Raw genomic sequence first — 20,390 nt, forward strand, 5'->3', positions numbered from 1 at the left:
ATTTAACAAAATACTAGCAAAATGATTCCAGCAACATATGAAAAGGATTATATACCATGACCAAGTGAAATTTATCCCAAGAATGTACATTGTTTTAATATCTGAAAATCATTTCATTTAATACACCATATTAATAGAATAAAGAACAAAAAATTATTTCAAAAGATGCAGGAAAAGCATTTGACAGAGTCCAATTTCCTTTCATAATAAAAACATTCGAGAAATTGTGGATAGAAAAAATAAAAGAAATTGTGGAGAAAAGGAAACTTCTTCCACTTGATAAGCCACCTAAGAAAAACCCACAATTAGCACACATTTAATGGCGAACATCTGACTGCTTTTCTCCTAATATTAGGAATAAGACCAGGATGTCCTGTCTTGTTACTTCTATTCAATATTGCACTGGGACTTCTAAGGTTTTAGTCAATATGATTAGGCAAGAAAAGGAAATAAAAGTCATCCACATTGAAAAGGAAGAAGTCAAACTGTCTCTATTTTGGATGACATGGCTTTATATCTAGAAAATCCTAAGGAATCCACTAAAAAAACTTTTAGAATTAATAAAGTTCAGCACTGCATGATCAATTTATCAAAATAAGTTGTATTTATGTACACTGGCAATAAACAATTTGAAAAATGAATTTAAGGAAACAATTCCCTTTAGAACAGCATGAAAAAAATAAAATAAGAATAAATTTAACAAAAGTTCAGGACTTACACATTGAAACTATAAAATATTGTTGAAATAAATTTAGAAAGATCTAAATAAGTGGAAAGACATCCTATGTTAATGGACTGGAAGGCTTAATACTGTTAGGATGGTAATACTTGCCAAATCATCTACAGATTTAATAAAATTCCTATCAAAATCCCAACTTCCTTTTTTGAAGAAATGGAAAAGCTGATTTTCAAATTTATGAAGATGTCCAAGGGATTTAGAATAGCTAAAACAATCTTGAAAAAGAATAAATTTGGAAGAATTCACACTTCTCGATTTCACAACTTGCCACAAAATTACACTATAATCAAGTCAGTGTGGTGCTGGCATAAGGATAGCCATATAGCTCAATGGAATTGAACTGAGATACTAGAAATAAACCCTTATATTTATGGCCAATTGACTTTCAATAAAAGTGCCAAGACAATTCAATGGAAAAAGAACAATCTTTCAATAAATGGAGCTAGGACAACAGGATATCCACATGCATATAATGAATTTGAACCCCTACCTCAATTATACACAAAAATTACTTCAAACTGGATCATAGGCTTAAATATGAGTGCTAACTTATAAAACTCTTAGACTAAAACATAGGATAAAATCTGTGACTTTAAGTTAAATAATGGTTTCTAAATCCCATAACAAAAGTATAAGCAACAAAAGAATAAAAAGATAAATTGGACTATACCAATATTAAAAACTTTTGTGCTGCAAATGATACCACCAAGAAAGTGAAAAGATAGCCCACAGAATAAAGTAAACTATTTGCAAATCATATGCCTAGTAAGAGATGTGTATTCAGAATATTTTTTTCAAGGGAGGAGTTAAGATGGCAGAACAGCATGGAAGTTTTTGTGTGTCTTGTGTCCATGAAATATAGCCAGACCAACACTAAACCATCCTACACACCTAGAAAACTGACTGGAGGATTAACACAACAGTCTGCACAACCTGAACCACAGAATTCAGCAGGTACACAGCATGGAGAGCTGAACTTGGGGAGGGAGAAGCTGTGAAAGGTAGGGAACTGCTTTTGCAGGCATAGAGAGGATGGAGACTAGGGAAGGGGGGGGATACGGGAAAAGCACCCCTCCCCAAAAGCAGCTGGAGAGAAAGTGGAAAATTGGAAACAGCACACAGACTAAACTAAAAAGGGAGAAAGGAGAAAGGAGAGGGTTTAAATTCCATTGAGACTGTAAACAAGGAGAGCACAAAGGCTGGACCTCCTCAGCTCAATACCTGGTGGTGCTCTGGTGGGAAGGGTGAATCCCCAGGAACAGAGTGGAATCTGGGAGGTTCTTGGGACACACGGGGAAAAGTGGTTCCACTGCTGGAAGGACATTTGGTACAGACTGTTGAATCCACCTGGTACCAGCAGACCCCGGAAGGCAGCCACATTCACTGGTGCTGGAGCAAGGTCATTAAGGGTGAAGCCTGGTGCCAGATGTGTGTTGTGATTTTCCATAATCCCTGAAACGCTGCTGCTACACTGTCTCACGAACATTTTCTGGGGCGGGCTGGCTCCTGACCGCAGTCTCGGGGCACTGGAAACAACAGGGTCCAGCGGGCGTTCCTGGGTGCAGCCGATATTCAGCCATTGCTCATTCAGTCATTGCTCAGTGAGACGCTCCCACAAAGGGGCAGAACAGGTCAAAGCCGCAGTCCTTCAGAAGTAAGGGGCCGGGGAAAACAACCACATCTGAGACAAAACTTGGGAGAGAGGTACTTCCTGGGGCCTGGTCACAGAGAGTGAAAAACCTGGGAGTGGACAAGAGCTGAAGACAGAGGATGGGTGCACAATTGCTGATCCAGGAGAACAGACTGGGTAGCTGGGTGGTGCCATTTTCACTGCTCCCGCGCATGTGCATACGCACCTATGAGCACTGCAACAATCCACCCCTGTAGGCTAGCAGCGCCATCTAGTGGAGAGCAGAGCTGTTACACTAAGCCCCGCCCAACTAGGCCAACTTAGCTCTTTGAGAACACAAGTCTCACCACCGGCTTAATTTATGGACTATAAAGAGCCACATAGACTGACTTCTAGGGGAAAACGAAGCAATTTCAGTCCTACTTCAATCTGTTAGCAGGTTCATCTATTCAATATTCTTTCTCTTTTTTTGTTGTTTTTTTTCTTTTTCCTTTTTCTCTTTTACAATTCTTTTTCTTGAATACAGAAAGAGACAAAATGCATTTTTATTTTTAATTTTTATCAAAAATATCATTCTTTAATTTTTATTACTCTATTTTTTACTTTTGTGTAATTTTTTCAAATTCTACTTTACTTCCATCATTTTATTTTAGGCTACTACAGTGTATTCACTTTTTCAAATTTTCAAACGATTTTTTTCTTTTTTCTCTTTTTTCTCTTTTTAGTTTCTTTTCTTTTTTCTTAAATACAGAAAATGAAAAATTCATATTTATTTTAATTTTTATTAAAAATATTTTTCTTTAATTTTTTCTACTATATTCTTTACTTTTGTGTATATTTTTTCAAATTCTAGTTTACCCCCATCATCTCATTTAGTCTACTAAATGAATTTAGTCTACTAAATGAATTGAGAATTTTTCAAATTCTCAAACTATTTCCTTTATTTTTCTAACCCCCCTTATTTTTCTAATCTGTCAAACCACTTTCAACACCCAGACCAAAACACACCTAGAAATAGCATCATCTATTCGATTTGTGTGTGTGTGTAATTTTTAATTTTAATATTTTTTAATTTTAATTTTTTTAGTTTCAATTTTTCTACCTCATTAATTCCTTTTCTCCCTTCAAAATGATAAAATGAAGGAATTCACCCCAAAAGAAAGAGCATGAAGAAACGACAGCCAGGGATTTAACCAACATAGATACAAGCAAGATGTCTGAACCAGAACTTAGAACCACGATAATAAGAATACTAGCTGGAGTAAAAAATAGATTAGAATCCCTTTCTGCAGAGATGGAAGAAGTAAAAAATAGCCAGAATGAAATTTAAAATGCTATAACTGAGCTGCAATCACGGATAGATGCAGTGGCGGCAAGGATTGACGAGGCAGAACAGAGAATCAGCGATATAGAGGACAAACTTATTGAGAATAATGAAGCAGAAAAAAAGAGGGAGATTAAGGCAAAAGAGCACAATTTAAGAATTAGAGAAATCAGTGACTCATTAAAAAGGAACAACATCAGAATCATAGGGGTCCCAAAAGATGAAGAGGGAGAAATAGGGGTAGAAGGGTTATGTGAGTAAATCATAGCAGAAAATTTTCCTAACCTGGGGAAAGACACAGACATCAAAATCCAGGAAGCACAGAGGACCCCATTAGATTCAACAAAAACAGACCATCAATAAGGCATATCATAGTCAAATTCACAAAATACTCAGGCAAGGAAAGAATCATGAAAGGAGCAAGGGAAAAAGAAGTCCCTAACCTAAAAGGGAAGACAGATCAGGTTTGCAGCAGACCTATCCACAGAAACATGGCAGGCCAGAAAGGAGTGGCAGGATATATTCAGTGTGCTGAATCAGAAAAATATGCAGCCAAGAATTCTTTATCCAGCAAGGCTGTCATTCAAAATAGAAGGAGAGATAAAAAGTTTCCCAGACAAACAAAAATTAAAGGAGTTTGTGACCACTAAACCAGCCCTGCAAGAAATTTTAAGGGGGACTTTCTGAGGGGAAAAAAGATGAAAAAGTATATATATAACAAAAGATTAGAAAGCACCAGAGAACACCACCAGAAACTCCAACTCTACAAGCATCATAACGGCAATAAATTCATATCTTTCAGTACTCACTCTCAACGTCAGTGGACTCAATGCTCCAATAAAAAGACATAGGATAACAGAATGGATAAGAAAACAAGATCCATCTATAAGCTGTTTACAAGAGACCCACTTTAGACCTAAAGACACCTTCAGATTGAAAATAAGGGAATGGAGAACCATCTATCATGCTAATGGTCAACAAAAGAAAGCCGGGGTAGTCATACTTATATCAGACAATCTAGACTTTAAAATAAAGACTGTAACAAGAGATGAAGAAAGGCATTATAGCGTAATTAAGGGGTCTATCTGCCAGGAAGACATAACAATTGTAAATACTTATGCGCCAAATGTGGCAGAACCCAAATATATAAATCAATTAATCACAAACATAAAGAAACTCATCAATAGTAATACCATAATAGTAAAAGACATCAACACCCCACTCACAGCAATGGACAGATCATCTAATTAAAAAAATCAATAAGGAAACAATGGCTTTGAATGACACACTGGACCAGATGGACTTAACAGATATATTCAGAACATTTCATCCTAAAGCAGCAGAATATACATTCTTCTCCAGTGCACATGGAACGTTCTCCAGAATAGACCATATACTGGGACACAAATCAGCTCTAAGTAAGTACAAAAAGATCAAGATCATACCGTGCATATTTTGAGACCACAACGCTATGAAACTCGAAATCAACCACAAGAAAAAATTTGGAAAGGTAGCAAATACTTGGAGACTGAAGAACATCCTACTAAAGAATGAATGAGCTAACCAAGCAGTTAAAGAGGAAATTAAAAAGTATATGGAACTCAATGAAAATGATAACACCACAACCTAAAACTTGTGGGACGCAGGAAAGGCGGTCATAAGAGGAAAGTGTATAGCAATCCAGACCTTCCTAAAGAAGGAGGAAAGATCCCAGATACACAATCTAGCTTACGCCTTAAGGAGCTGGAAGAAGAACAGCAAATAAAACCCAAAACCAGCAAGAGACAGGAAATAATAAAGTTTAGAGCAGAAATTGATGCTATCAAAACCAAAAAAACAGTAGAAGAGATCAATGAAACCAGAAGCTGGTTCTTTGAAAGAATTAACAAAATTGACAAACCACTAGCCAGTTTGATCAAGAAGAAAAAGGAAAGAACCCAAATAAATAAAATCAAGAATGAAAATGGAGATATCACAACCAACCCAACAGAAATAAAAACAATAATAAGAGTATATTATGAGCAATTATATGCCAATAAAATGGGCAATCTGGAAGAAATGGACAAATTCCTAGAAACATATACACTACCAAAACTGAAACAGGAAGAAATAGAAAATTTGAACAGACCCATAACCAGTAAGGAAATCCAATTAGTAATAAAAATCTGCCAAAAAACAAAGAGTCCAGGGCCAGATGGCTTTCAAGGGGAATTCTACCAAACATTTAAGGAAGACTTAACACCTATTTTCTTGAAGCTGTTCCAAAAAATAGAAATGGAAGGAAAACTTCCAAACTCTATGAAGCCAGCATTACCTTGATTCCAAAACCAGAGACCCCACTAAAAAGGAGAACTATAGACCAATTTCCCCGATGAACATGGATGCAAAAATCCTCACCAAGATATTAGCCAACCAGATCCAATAATACATTAAAAAAATTATTCACCACAACCAAGTGGGATTTATACCTGGAATGTAGGGCTGGTTCAATATCCACAAAACAATTAATGTGATTCATCACATCAATAAAAGAAAGGACAAGAACTATATGATCCTCTCAATAGATGCAGAGAAAGCATTTCACAAAATACAGCATAGTTTCTTGGTAAAAACCCTCAAGAAAGTAGGGATAGAAGGATCATACCTTGAGATCATAAAAGCCATATATGAACGACCCAAATGCTAATATCATCCTCAATGGGGAAAAACTGAGAGCTTTCCCCCTAAGGTCAGGAACAAGACAGGGATGTCCACTCTTGCCACTGTTATTCAACATAGTATTGGAAGTCTTAGCCTCTGCAATCAGACAACACAAAGAAGTAAAAGGCATCCAAATCGGCCAGGAGGAGGTCAAACTTTCACTTTTCGCAGATGACATGATACTCTATATGGAAAACCCAAAAGATTCCACCAAAAAACTGCTAGAATTGATTCATGAATTTAGCAAAGTTGCAGGATATAAAATCAATGCACAGAAATCAGTTGCATTCCTATACACCAACAATGAAGCAACAGAAAAAGAAATCAAGGAATCGATCCCATTTACAGTTGCACCAAAAACCATAAAATACCTAGGAATAAATCTAACCAAAGAGGTGAAAAATCTACACACTGAAAATGATAGAAAGCTTATGGAAGAAATTGAAGAAGACACAAAAAAATGGAAAAAGATTCCATGCTCCTGGATAGGAAGAACACATATTGTTAAAATGTAGATACTACCCAAAGCAATCTACATATTCAATGCAATTCCTATCAAAATAACACCAGCATTCTTCACAGAGCTAGACCAAATAATCCTAAAATTTGTATGGAACCAGAAAAGACCCCGAGTAGCCAAAGCAATCTTGAAAAAGAAAACCAAAGCAGGTGGCATCACAATCCCAGACTTCAAGCTATACTACAAAGCTGTAATCATCAAGACAGTATGGTAATGGCACAGGAACACTCAGATCAATGGAACAGGATAGAGAACCCAGAAAAGGACCCACAAACGTATGGCCAACTAATCTTTGACAAAGCAGGAAAGAATATCCAATGGAATAAAGACAGTCTCTTCAGCAAGTGGTGCTGGGAAAACTGGACAGCGACATGCAGAAGAATGAACCTGGACCACTTTCTTAAACCATACACAAAAATAAACTCAAAATGGACGAAAGACCTAAATGTAAGACGGGAAGCCATCAAAATCCTCGAGGAGAAAGCAGGCAAAAACCTCTTTGACCTTGCCCGCAGCAACTTCTTAGTCAACACATCTCTGGAGGCAAGGGAAACAAAAGCAAAAATGACCTATTGAGACCTCATCAAAATAAACACTTTGCACAGTGAAGGAAACAATCAGCAAAACTAAAAGGCAACCGACAGAGTGGGAGAAGATATTTGCAAATGACATATCAGATAAAGGATTAGTATCCAAAATCTATAAAGAACTTATCAAACTCAACACCGAAAAAACAAATTATCCAGTGAAGAAATGGGTGAAAGACATGAATAAACACTTCTCCAAGGAAGACATCCAGATGGCCAACCGACACATGAGAAAATGCTCAACATCACTCATCATCAGGGAAATACAAATTAAAACCACAGTGAGATACCACTTTACACCTATCAGAATGGTTAACATTAACAACTCTGGCAACAACAGATGTTGGCGAGGATGTGGAGAAAGAGGATGTCTTTTGCATTGTTGGTGGGAATGCAAGCTGGTGCAGCCACTCTGGAAAACAGTATGGAGGTTCCTCAAAAAGTAAAAATAGAACTACCCTACGACCCAGCAATTGCACTACTAGGCATTTATCCATGGGATACAGGTGTGCTGTTTTGAAGGGACACATGCACCCCCATGTTTATAGCAGCACTATCAACAATAGCCAAAGTATGGAAAGAGCCCAAATGTCCATCGATGAATAAATGGATAAATAAAATGTGGTATATATATATATATATATATATATACACACACACACACACATATATACAATGGAGTATTACTCAGCAATCAAAAAGAATGAAATCTTGCCATTTGCAACTACATGGGTGGAACTGGAGGGTATATGCTAAGTGAAATTAGTCAGAGAAAGACAAAAATCATATGACTTCACTCATATGAGGACTTTAAGAGACAAAACAGATGAACATAAGGGAAGGGAAACAAAAATCATATAAAAACAGGGAGGGGGACAAAACAGAAGAGACTCACAAATACAGAGAACAAACTGAGGGTTGCTGAGGGGTTGTGGGAGGGGGGATGGGCTAAATGGGTAAGGGGCACTAAGGAATCTACTCCTGAAATCATTGTTGCACTATATGCTAACTAATTTGGATGTAAATTTTAAAAAATAAAAAATTAAATTAAAAAAAAGAGTATTTTTTTCAAACTCCTTCAGCTCAACAATAGAAAAAAACCCACATTTTTAAATGGGCAAGGGATCCAAATACACATTTCTCCAAGGAAGATACACAAATAACCAATGAGTGCATAAAAAGACATTTAACATTATTAGTCACTAGGGAAATGCAAATCAAAACCACAACGAGATACCACTTCACACACACTAGGATGGCCATAATTAAAAAGACAAGCAATAACAAACGTTGGCAAGGATGTGGGGAATTAGAACCTTCATACACTGATGGTGGGATTTTAAAATGGTGCACCCAGTTTGGAAAACAGTTTGGCTGTTCCTCAAATGTTAAATATAATGTTTCCATGTGACTCAGCAATTCTACTCCTAGACATACACCCAAGAGAAATGAAAACATGCATCCACACAAACACTTTTACAGAAATCTTCATGGCAGCATTAGTCATAATAGCCCAAAAGTGGAGACAATCGTAATGTTTATCAACTGAAGAATGGATAAATAAAAACTGATATATCTATACAATGAAATATTATTCCACAGTCAGAACAAGTAAGGTACTGATAAATGCTACTACATGTGTGTGCATGAAAGAAGCCAGTCACAGAGACCACATATTTATATAAAATATTCATTTTTGTAAAATGTCCAGAAATGTCCAGAATAGGGTAATCTGTATTTAGAGAAAGTATATTAGTGCTAGCCCAGGGCTGGAGTTAGGGGTGGGAGGAAATGGGGAGTGACTGCTAATGGGCATTAAGTTTATTTGAGGGACACAAAAAAAATCTCTAAAATTAGATGGTGGTAATACTTATGACTCAATAAACCTGTTTTAAAATTATCATGGTTCATGGATAGGAAGACGCAATTTTGTTATCAGTTCTTCCCAACCTGAGCTATAGATTCAACACAATCCTAGTCAAAGTCCAAGCAAGTTATTTTGTGCCTTTCAATAAATTCATTCTGAAGTTTCTATGGAGAAGCAAAAGACCAAGGACAGCCAACATAGTATTGAAGGAGAAGAACAAAGTCAGAGAATGACACTACTTGCCTTAAAGACTTACTATATAAAGCTACAGTAATCAAGACTACGTGGTATTGGTGAGAGAATAGATAGACTAATAGAACAAAATAGAGAGACCAGAAATAGATCTACGCAAAAATAGCCAACTGATCTTTGACAAAAGAGCAAAGGCAGTTCAGTGGAGAAAGGACAGTCTTTTCAACAAATTGTGCTGGAAAAACTGGATATCCACATGCAAAAAAAAAAAAAAAATTTAGACACAGACTGAAATCGTTTGCAAAAATTGACTCAAAATGGATCATAGACATAAAAGTAAAGCACAAAACTACAAAACTCCTAGAAGATAGCAGGAGAAAACCCAGGTGTCCTTGCACTTGGAGATGACCTTTTAGATATAACACCAAAAGCATGCTCCATGAAGGAAAAAAAAAAAATGTATCACTGAGACTTCATTAAAATTAAAGATTTCTGCTGTACAAAAGACACTGTTAAGAGAATGAAAACACAAGCCAAATTTTGCGAAATATAAGTGATAAGTGATTTGTATCTGAAATATTCAAAGAACTCTTAAAATTCAACAATAAGTAAACAAACTACCCAATTTAAAAATGGATGAAAGACCTGAACAAACCTCACCAGATAAGCATATGAAAAGATGCTCAATATCACATGTCATTAGGGAATTGCAAATTGAAACAAGATACCAGGGCACACCTATTACAATGGGAAAAATCCAAAATACTGACAACACTAAATAATGATAAGGATGTAGAGCAATAGAAATGCTCATTGATGGTAGGAATGTAAAATGGCACAGCCACTTTGGAAGACAGTTTAGTAGTCTCTTTCCAAACTAAAGACACTCTTAACCTATGATCCAACAATTGTACTCCTTGGTGTTTACTCAAATGGGTTGAAAATGTATGCACACACAAATGTTTATAGGATCTTTATTCATAATTGCTGAAACAATAAAGATGCCTTTCAACAGGTGAATGGATAAACAAACTATGGTACAGCCAAACAATGGAATATTATTCAATGATAAAAAGAAATGAGATATGGGGTGCCTGGCTCGCTCAGTTGATAGAACATGCGACTCTTTTTCTTTTTTTTTTTTTTTAGAACATGTGACTCTGGATCTTGCAATCGTAAGTTTGAGCCCCATGTTGGGTATAGAGATTACTTAAAACTAAAGTCTTAAAAAAAGAAAAGAAAAGAAAAGAAAAGAAAAGAAAAGAAAAGAAAAGAAAAGAGATATTAAGACATGAAAAAACATGGAAGGACCTTAATTCATGTTGCTAAGTGAAAGAAGCCAGTCTTTAAAAGTCTACATACTATCTGGTTCCAACTAAATGATATTCTGGAGAAGGCAAAACTATGGAGATAGTAAAAAGATCACGGGTTGCCAGGAGTTTGAGGAGAGGAAGGGATGAATAGGTAGAGCGCAGGGGATTTTTAGGGCAGTGAAACTATTCTGTATGAAGCTATAATGGTGGATACATGTCATTATACATTTGTTGGAACCTGCAGACTAAACAACACAAAGAGTGAATCTTGATACAAATTATGGGCTTTAGTTTGAAATAATGTATAAATAATGGGTCATCAATTGTAACAAATGTATTGAACCAATGCAATGCATTAATAATAGGGGAAACTGGAGATGGGGAAAGGGGATATACAGGAACTCTGTACTTTCTGCTCAATTTTTCTATAAACCAAAATAGTTCTAAAAAATAAAGTATATTAATTTTTTTAAAAAGCTACCCAGTTACTTATGTGCAGTCCTGTTGCACATCACCAAGCACACAAAGATTCTTTATTCTTCAGAGCTAGCATTTGCTCATGTCACTTTCCATAAGGAAATAAGTAAATATATTATTTTTAAAAAATAAACTGTCATGTCATGTTTGGTGGATCCAAAAAATACATATAACCAACATGTGAGTTATATACCATGTTAATCAGGTGACTACCCACTTAAAAATTAGAATATCATCAGTATTGTTGCATCCACAAATATGCTCCTCCCATATCCCATCTCCTTCCTTCCCTCAAAGAGAATAACCTTTTTCCTGAACTGTGTTTGCCATTCCTTTGCATCTTAAGAGACAGCAACTCTGGGTTTTGCAAGGCCGCTCTGGAGCCTCACTGCCTAGGTCACTGTTATTGTGACAGGCAGATTCTAAAATGTCACCCCCACCCAGTGGTGTCACCAGTGTCACCAGTGTCACTGGTGTCACCAGTGATTCTGGCCAGCTGGTATCTATGCCTTGTGTAATCTCCTTCCCTTGAGTGAGAACTGGATGTAAAGACTCGATTCTCTTCTGAAGGTAATGTACTGATGGGATATCACTTCCAAGATTGGATTGCAGAAAGATTCTAGCAGTTGTCTTGCTCACTCTTTCTTTTTCTCTTGAGCGCCCTCATAGAAGCCAAGAGCCATGTTTTAAGCTGTCCTCATGGAAAGGTCTACATGGCAAGAAACTGAGAGAGAACTTCAGTCCAACAAGCCCAAGGACCTGAATCCTGCCAACAGGCCCATGAATGTGCTTGGAAATGGATCCTCCTCTAACTGAGCCTTGAGATAAGTTTCAGTTCTGGCAGACACCTTGACTGTAGCCTTATGAAAAACCCTGAGCCAGAGGACCCAGCCAAGCCACACCTAGATTTCTGACCCACAGAACATGTGAGATAAATTTTATTGCTTTAAGCTGCTCAATTCAGGAATCATTTGGAATGCAACAATAAGCAAATGATATGGGCACCATATTAGCTGTGTGGTCTTGGGCTAATAACTTCTGTGCCTCAGTTTCACAGCTATGAAATAGGGATAATAATAATGATATATCCTGTGATATCTGGAGAGGATAATAGAAGTTAATACATAAAAGGATTAAAATAGTAAGTGCTCAGTAAATGTTAGCTATCTCTTTTTGTCGCATGATGTATGTATAGATTCTTCATCAAATATGTGTCCAAGACCCAATTTTTCCTCACTGAAGCACAATTACACACTGCTGATGCTGGAATACTAGAAAAGGAGCTATGAGTCTGAATTAGGTATGGCTGTTTATAGGAAGTCTTTTTTTTTTTTTTTTTTTTTTTTGGAGGTAGGGAGCTTTAGAACTGGCTTTAGAAACCAATCCCTCACTGACTCACTGACAAGATGCAACTTATCTGAGTTTGTCTAAACTGACTATATTTAATGTTCAGAGGGCTCCTGTGTCAAGAACTTGGTGAGTCTGCTAAGACATTTATGTTGCAGAGAGGGAGTCCATATTCCTGTTCAACCTCTTGTTTTCCTGACTGACAAACACAGGTCATTGTAACTTCTTCTGGGCTAGATCAACCATTCTTCTGGGGGCATTTCTAGGTCATCTCAGAACAGAGATGACAAAAGCAATACACAGGGATCTGAGTGCATACATGCAGAAGTTGAACAAGATATAGAGATGTGTATTTCCAAAACTTAATGATTTACTTATTCTTCAGTCATTGATTTATCCCTACTGATTTATGCCAGGCACTGTGCTAGTCCATTGGGTTCAATACCAAATTTAGGGGCATTGGTTAGGATTTGGGGATTCATACAGATCACTTAAGTGTAGGGGTCTAGAGTCCTATCTACTTGGGTTAACTATTCTTTCTTTCCCCAAGATTGGGTTCCATTATTCCATTTTCCTGTATTTATGCCTCTGTTAAGCTGGGATTCCTGGAAACCCACTCTCTCTTAGAATGGTGTTTCTAGGCTAGCTTGATGGTATGAGTCACATGGGTGCTTACAAAGTGCAGATCCCCAGGTCTCATTCGAGACCTTTTGAATCCATGTCTCCTAGGGGAGAGTCTGAAATCTACTTAAATAAGCACCTCCAGGTAATTTTTATCATCAGTGAAATTTGGGAAACATTGTCTAAGAAAAGTTTACTTTCATCTTTCTGGGCTAGTGAATAACTGCCTGTGGCAGACATCACTAATTGATCACAGAGATTCTTTCATACTGAACCTGGCTAAGGCCTTAGAACCCTTAACAAACACTTGAGGCAGCTGCTATTCATCAGGTAGAATTACACTGGAGATGAAATGTAATTGCCAGCCCTGCCCTAGTTTATATGTATTCATGTGCTGTTGACATTTTCCTGATCTGTTGATGATAGAAATGCAAGAAGTGCAGGTGCAGAGACTAGGGAAGAACCCAGCTCCATCTGAGACTTTGTGCTCATGACTGGTTGACACCTCCACAGATACATGTCTTCAGAGAGAGGTCAAAGGTCCTTACCATGGGCATTTTCCTCCTGTTTCTCCAGATAATAGGCCCACCTGGCCATAGGGTATGGTAGACAAATGGTGCTGTGAGTATATCTACTTGCTGTCCTGAGAGGAAAGTAGGAAAATGTGAGGTGGGGGAAGGTTTTGTAGGCTTTTAAAAACTTTTGTAAGTCTTGATCAAAATAGAGCCCTTTGAATGGAGCTTAGCTGCCTGTGATGGTGCAGGTCCATACAACTTCTCTGATTTCTGGGAATCACAGTGTCTCTATTGATCATGGAACTAGGCCAGACCAGGACCAGGTAACAGAATAAGAGCTTCTGCCCTCAAAAGACACTGAGGTTAGTGGAGGGGACAAATAAGCAGGAAATTATAATGTTGCAGAATGGGATGCCCATTAGGAACCACAGGGAACCATGAGGGCAGAAAGCACAGAGAGACTAACTCTGTCCTTGAGTGGGGAGCAGGGGAAGACAAAAGAAGTGTGGATACAAAAGAAGTGATTCTAACAGACTCTATTAGAGAAGTAGGAGTTTTCCCCACAGGGTAGCTGGGGAGTGAGAAATGTGTTCCAGCAAAACATCTGCACAGAGGCCTATAACCACTCATTTCTGGGAGTCAGTAGAAAGAAGCAACATGGCTGCAGGGCCATGTGTACTTGGCTAGGGGAAAGAGTGGGGAGAGCAGGGTATGGCTACCCATGGGGCTGGAAAAAGTAGCTGACCTATCCAAGAGAAAAGACTTTATGGTAATGCCATTTATGGCTTCATACTTGAACACCTGCAACCTATCAAGTCATTCTAGAGGAACGTGCCAGTGCATAAATCTACACACATGGAGCCTCCATTGAGCCTTTGTTGCCTCCCTCTTAAATATGAATGGCAACAAAATTCACCATGTATTTGAGGAACCACTCTATTGTGGGAGGAAAGACTAACATAAGCAAACAGGAAAAAATATCACAGGAAATAGCAACAATAGAGAAAGGGGGAAAATAACAATCCTATTAACTGATATTCTCAGAGATATGGGGGGGGGAAATATTGTTTCCTTAAACAAGAATATATAATTATTTAAAGAAATAATAAAAGGGGGATCTTAAAATTTTTAAATGTAACATAAATAAATAATTCAATGAAATGATTGTAAGAATAAATTAAGAGAACCTCCAAAGACAAGCACAGAACTCCAAACAATGGAAAATTGGAGAAAATGTAAGAAGTGATAACGTCTTGGAATGCAATCTGGTGCAGCCACTCTAGAAAACAGTGTGGCAGTTCCTCAAAAAACTAAAAATAATACTGCCCTACGACCCAGCAATTGCACTACTAGGCATTTATCCACGGGATACAGGTGTGCTGTTTTGAAGGGACACATGCACCCCCATGTTTATAGCAGCACTATCAACAATAGCCAAAGTATGGAAAGAGCCCAAATGTCCATTGATGGATGAATGGATAAAGAAAATGTGGTATATACATACAATGGAGTATTACTCGGCAATCAAAAAGAATGAAATCTTGCCATTTGCAACTATGTGGATGGAACTGGAGGGTATTATGCTAAGTGAAATTAGTCAGTCAGAGAAAGACTAAAATCATATGACTTCACTCATATGATGACTTTAAGAGACAGAACAGATGAACATAAGGGAAGGGAAACAAAAATCATATAAAAACAGGGAGGGGGACAAAACAGAAGAGACTCATAAATATGGAGAACAAACTGAGAGTTACTGGAGAGGTTGTGGGAGGGGGATGGGCTAAATGGGTAAGGGGCACTAAGGAATCTACTCCTGAAATCATTGTTTCACTATATGCTAACTAATTTGGATGTAAATTTTAAAAAATAAAAAAATTAAATTAAAGAATTAATTAATTAATTAGTTAATTAATTAAAAAGAAAAAAAAAAGAAAACAATTATAGAACCTGAAAAAAAAAGTGATAATGCCTAGGAGGAGAGCCAATATCTGAATAGCAGAAGTTACAGAAAGAGAGAAACCAAGAGGGGAAGCTATTGAAGCAATAAATCCAGACATGAGTTTCCAGATCAAAAGGGCCACCAAGTTCCAGAACAAAGAATGAAAAACATCCCTCACTCACTGATATTCAACCAATCAGGAGGAAGAACAACATAAGTCTTCCCAACATCAGCACAGCAGGCTAGAAACAATGGTGAGATATGTTCAAAATCCTGAGGGGCAGGGAGATGGATGATTTCATTCTACACGTTTATATTCAGCCCAACGATTGATCAAGTATGAGGATAGAATAGAAAATCATCTCATACATACAAGATCTCAAGAATATTGCTTCCCCTATGAACCCTTACTCAGAAAGCTACTGAAGGATGCTCTCCACAGAGACAAGGGAGTAAATCAAGAAAGATGAAGCCCAGGATCCAGAATTTAATACAGGAGAAAGCCAAAGAAATTCCCAATTCGATGATGAAGGGAAGTTCCAGGATGAAAGATGAATAGCAGAACAAGTTGGAGTGGGTAGACCAAGAAAAGAATTAAACCAATATGTAATTTTATATATGTCAACATATTTAAGAGAAAATCATAATTCTGCCAGAGAGCTCAAGGATGAAGTCCTGATAGATACATAGAAAATAAAGTAAATGACAATTCAGGGCAATTACAACCCAAGAGAACCAACAAAGTTGTATGAGAAAGAAAATATAATCATGGTACACTGTGTATCTCAGGCTGAGAATAATATCATAATAACATAAATACTGAATACTAATATTACACAAAAAATGATGATATAATCATTTTGGGAGGATGGAAGGAAATGTGTTTGTGGGAGATAAGAGAGCTAAATCGTCTTACATAAAAAGAAGTTAATAAATGATAAATATTTTTTAAAAAACAGTAAACATGCTATTTAGAATTATGGAGTTAATACTGAAAGAAAACAGCTAAAAGAGTTGCCCGGGAGAGAAAGAATCTGGAGAAAGAAAGAGTTCTTCCTTCACTCCAAAGCCTTACATAGATATCTATTCTTTTAAATTAAGTTCATGAAATTTAGATATGGACACCATGTTAGATGACAGCATTGAATGAAAATGGCATCTCTTAGTCATAATAATGGTATTATGTTTATATAGGAGAACACCTTTAGTTCTCAGAAGATCCATGACAGAGTATTTAGAGATAAAGCAGTACAATGTCTGCTTTTAAATCCTTCAAAAAGAAAATAAGATGATAGATTGATAAGAAAAAAAAGAAATGTGTGGGAGCCTGGGTGGCTCAGTTGGTTGAGATGCCAACTCCTGATTTCCGCTCAGATCATGATCTCACTGTCATGGGATCGAGACCCATGTCGGGCTCCATGCTGAGCGTGGAGCCTGCTTAAGATTCTTTCTCTTTCCCTCTGCCCCTCTCCCCCACTTTCTCTCTCTCTCTCTCTCTCTCTCTCTCTCTCTCCAAAATAAATTTGAAAAAAAAAGAAATGTGACAAAATGTAATTAGTGAATCTAGATAAAAGATATATAGATGTTCATTGTACTTTTCTTTCAACGTTTGTGTCATTTTAAAAAACTATCTCGAAATAAAATGTTTAGGGGAAAACTAGGTATCTGTGTTATTCTGATGAAAATTAAAAATTAAAAAAAAAACCCAGGCCCAATGCCTGATATATATAGGCATGGTAGCTATCATTACTATCCTATCATCATCATCATTTCTCACCAAGTGATTCAATTTAGTAGGTAAGATAGAGATTGACCACTGATCATTATACCTAATAATTATAAGAAAAAAAAAATTACACGAAGACAATTTTCACTCAACTGTCCTATCCACCCAGCTTCCAGGGCCTAGGGCCTGAGTGTAGCCCTGAAAACATAATCAGACATGCTCCTCCTTCATTTATAATGCTCATGGGCACAGCTAGGGGATAGTACTGGTCACATCTCATTTGCAATGGTACAGAGAATGGCCAGTGGCCTGGTTAAAGAAATATAAAGGAAGCAGAATCACAAATCCTGAAAGGAGAAGTAGTTCAAGGTGCCTGTTAGGTGTGTAACTTGGAGGATTTGAGTGAGTGATGGGGTGTTGTCTAGACCACGTGTGGCCCCCTTGACCTTTACAGCACATTGCACCAGAATTTTGTAGGGGTCTCCACTGACTTCCCGCCCCCAAAGGCCATCCCAAGGCCTGGAACCTGTTGTTTTATAACTATTCATTCCTAAATGTGCTACATTCACATCTGGTCCTGCTTCATGTTACCATTTTCTATCCATCTAAGAAGAGTTGATGGTCGTGCCAGAGCCTAACCTACCAACTTCATGACTTAGCTCCTAATAATCTCCATAGGACTGCAGATTTAGAAGTATCTGTGTACCTCCCCGACCTGGGACGCTCACAGATGCTTCAAGAAACTCCTACAGAGGTGATCTCAGAGGAACTCATCTTCATACGTCTCTGAAGTATCAGGTCATTTCTCTTTTTTAAGTTTATTTATTTATTTTGGAGAGAGAGAGTGTGTGAGTTGGGGAGGGCAGAGAGAGAAAGAGAGAGAGAGAATCCTAATCAGGCTCCACGCTGTCAGCACAGAGCCCGATGCAGGACTCAAACCCACAAACCATGAGATCATGACCTGAGCCAAAGTCTGATGCCCAACCGACTGAGCCACCCAGGTGCCCCAGTACCAGGTCATTTCTCATCAGTGTTTTCTGCCTCTAGGCTGAGTCCTTAGCTTTAGAGTAACATATCAGTGTGTGTGTGTGTGTGTGTGTGTGTGTACACAGATATACATGCAGGTGTATATACAGTCAACTCTCATTACACATGATTCCATGTTTGTGATTTCACCTGCTTGATAAAATTTATCTGTGACCCCGAAATCAATATTCTCTCAGTCATTGTGGGTAAGCCCGGAGCAGCAAAAACTTTGAGTGACCTGATGTACACATTCCCGGCTGAAGTGGAACCAGACCATGCTCTGCCGTTTTATTTCAGCTCTCATACTGTAAACAAGTGTCCTTTTCACAGTATGTTTAGTTCCACTCTTTTTTTTTTTTTTGCATCTGTGTGCTTTTTGTTGGTGATTTTGCTGTTTAAACTGGCCCTTGAGGGTAGCACTGAAGAGCTGTCTAGTTCCTAAGCACAGGGAGGCTGGGATGAGCCTTAGGGAGAAAACATGTGTGGTAGATGAGCTTCATTCCTATGAGTTATGGTGCATTGGCCATGAGTTCAACATTAGTGAATCACCAAATACATTAGATACGGTGTCTTTAAGCAGAAACATGCATAAAACAAGTTTATACATTGATCAGTTGACAGAAATGTTGTGACCTGAGGCTCATAGGGAATTAACCCTGCATTTGCCCTAGAAGCAGTGATTCAGTATTCACTAATTCAGAACTGGTGGCGACTCTGTAGGACACAACGACCATAAATAAAGAGAATCAACTGTATATGTGTGTTTGTGTGCATCTCTTTATGTAAGTTTCTATCTTTCCAATGGCTTTTTGAAAAAGCAATAGTGACAGTTCCTCCTTTGTTGATTTATGTTTTCAAAACAACCATCAAAAATGGACTTCCCCCAACGCAACAAAGTAAAATCTTAGGGTGTGGCTGAAAAGGGGTAGGAATGATGTAGAACAATGGTGGAGTACTCACCTGGCTGACTGACTGAGGCAGAGTCATTTGGGCCTCCTCAGCTCTGAGCTGCACCTCTGAAAAACCAAAGCTCCAGTTCACAGTCATGGCACCCTACTGGAGTCTTTCATTCTGGCCCCTGAAGTGACCCAGCTCTGGAGGCGGGGGCCCTACAGACTGAGGGTGAAGATGGCTTCCCATGAGAAGAAAGGATGAAGGTGAGAGCCCTCCCAGCCCTTCTGGCCTCAGCCATGGAGGTCTCACAGAATGTACAAATAAACAAATAACTCGGGAGACTTCATCTCAAGCCCTGATCACCACTGCTAAGTATGATTATTTGTACTATACCTGGTACATAGTAGACAGTCAACAATTATGAACAAATAATCATCTTAACGTAAATAATCATTCTTCCCCCCCTTGAAAATATGATTCTGAAAGATCTGGCCCATTTCTAATGATGGTTTTATTATTCTTAAGGACATTTTCTTTTCTTCGCATCAGAGAAACACATCTTCAGTTCTGCAAGAAATGTGATTTGATTCAGTGACCTTGATTTATTGAAATTGCTTGAGGAGAACATCAGTGCCATAAACAGCAGCATGTGCAGCGAGCAGCTGAGATGGGGTCCTGTCTCAATTGGCTCACTCTGGCACCCCTATTCTCACAGCTGGCACCCCAAGTGACACAGTTAGCTGGCACCCCAGTCAACACAGCTAGAACTGAGTTTACACAGCTGGCTGTTAATCTAGTTCCCACAGCTGGCCCAGTCTTCACACCTGGCGGGCACCCCAATGCACACAGCTGGCACTCAGGTCCATACAACTGGCTGGCACTTCAGTCCTCACAGCTGACTGGTAATATAGTCCACACAGCTGGCACCCCAGCCCACACAGATGGTGACCCAGTCCACACAGCTGGCTAG

Source organism: Prionailurus bengalensis, chromosome C1, assembly GCF_016509475.1.
Source record: "Prionailurus bengalensis isolate Pbe53 chromosome C1, Fcat_Pben_1.1_paternal_pri, whole genome shotgun sequence".
Classification (NCBI taxonomy): Eukaryota; Metazoa; Chordata; class Mammalia; order Carnivora; family Felidae; genus Prionailurus; species Prionailurus bengalensis.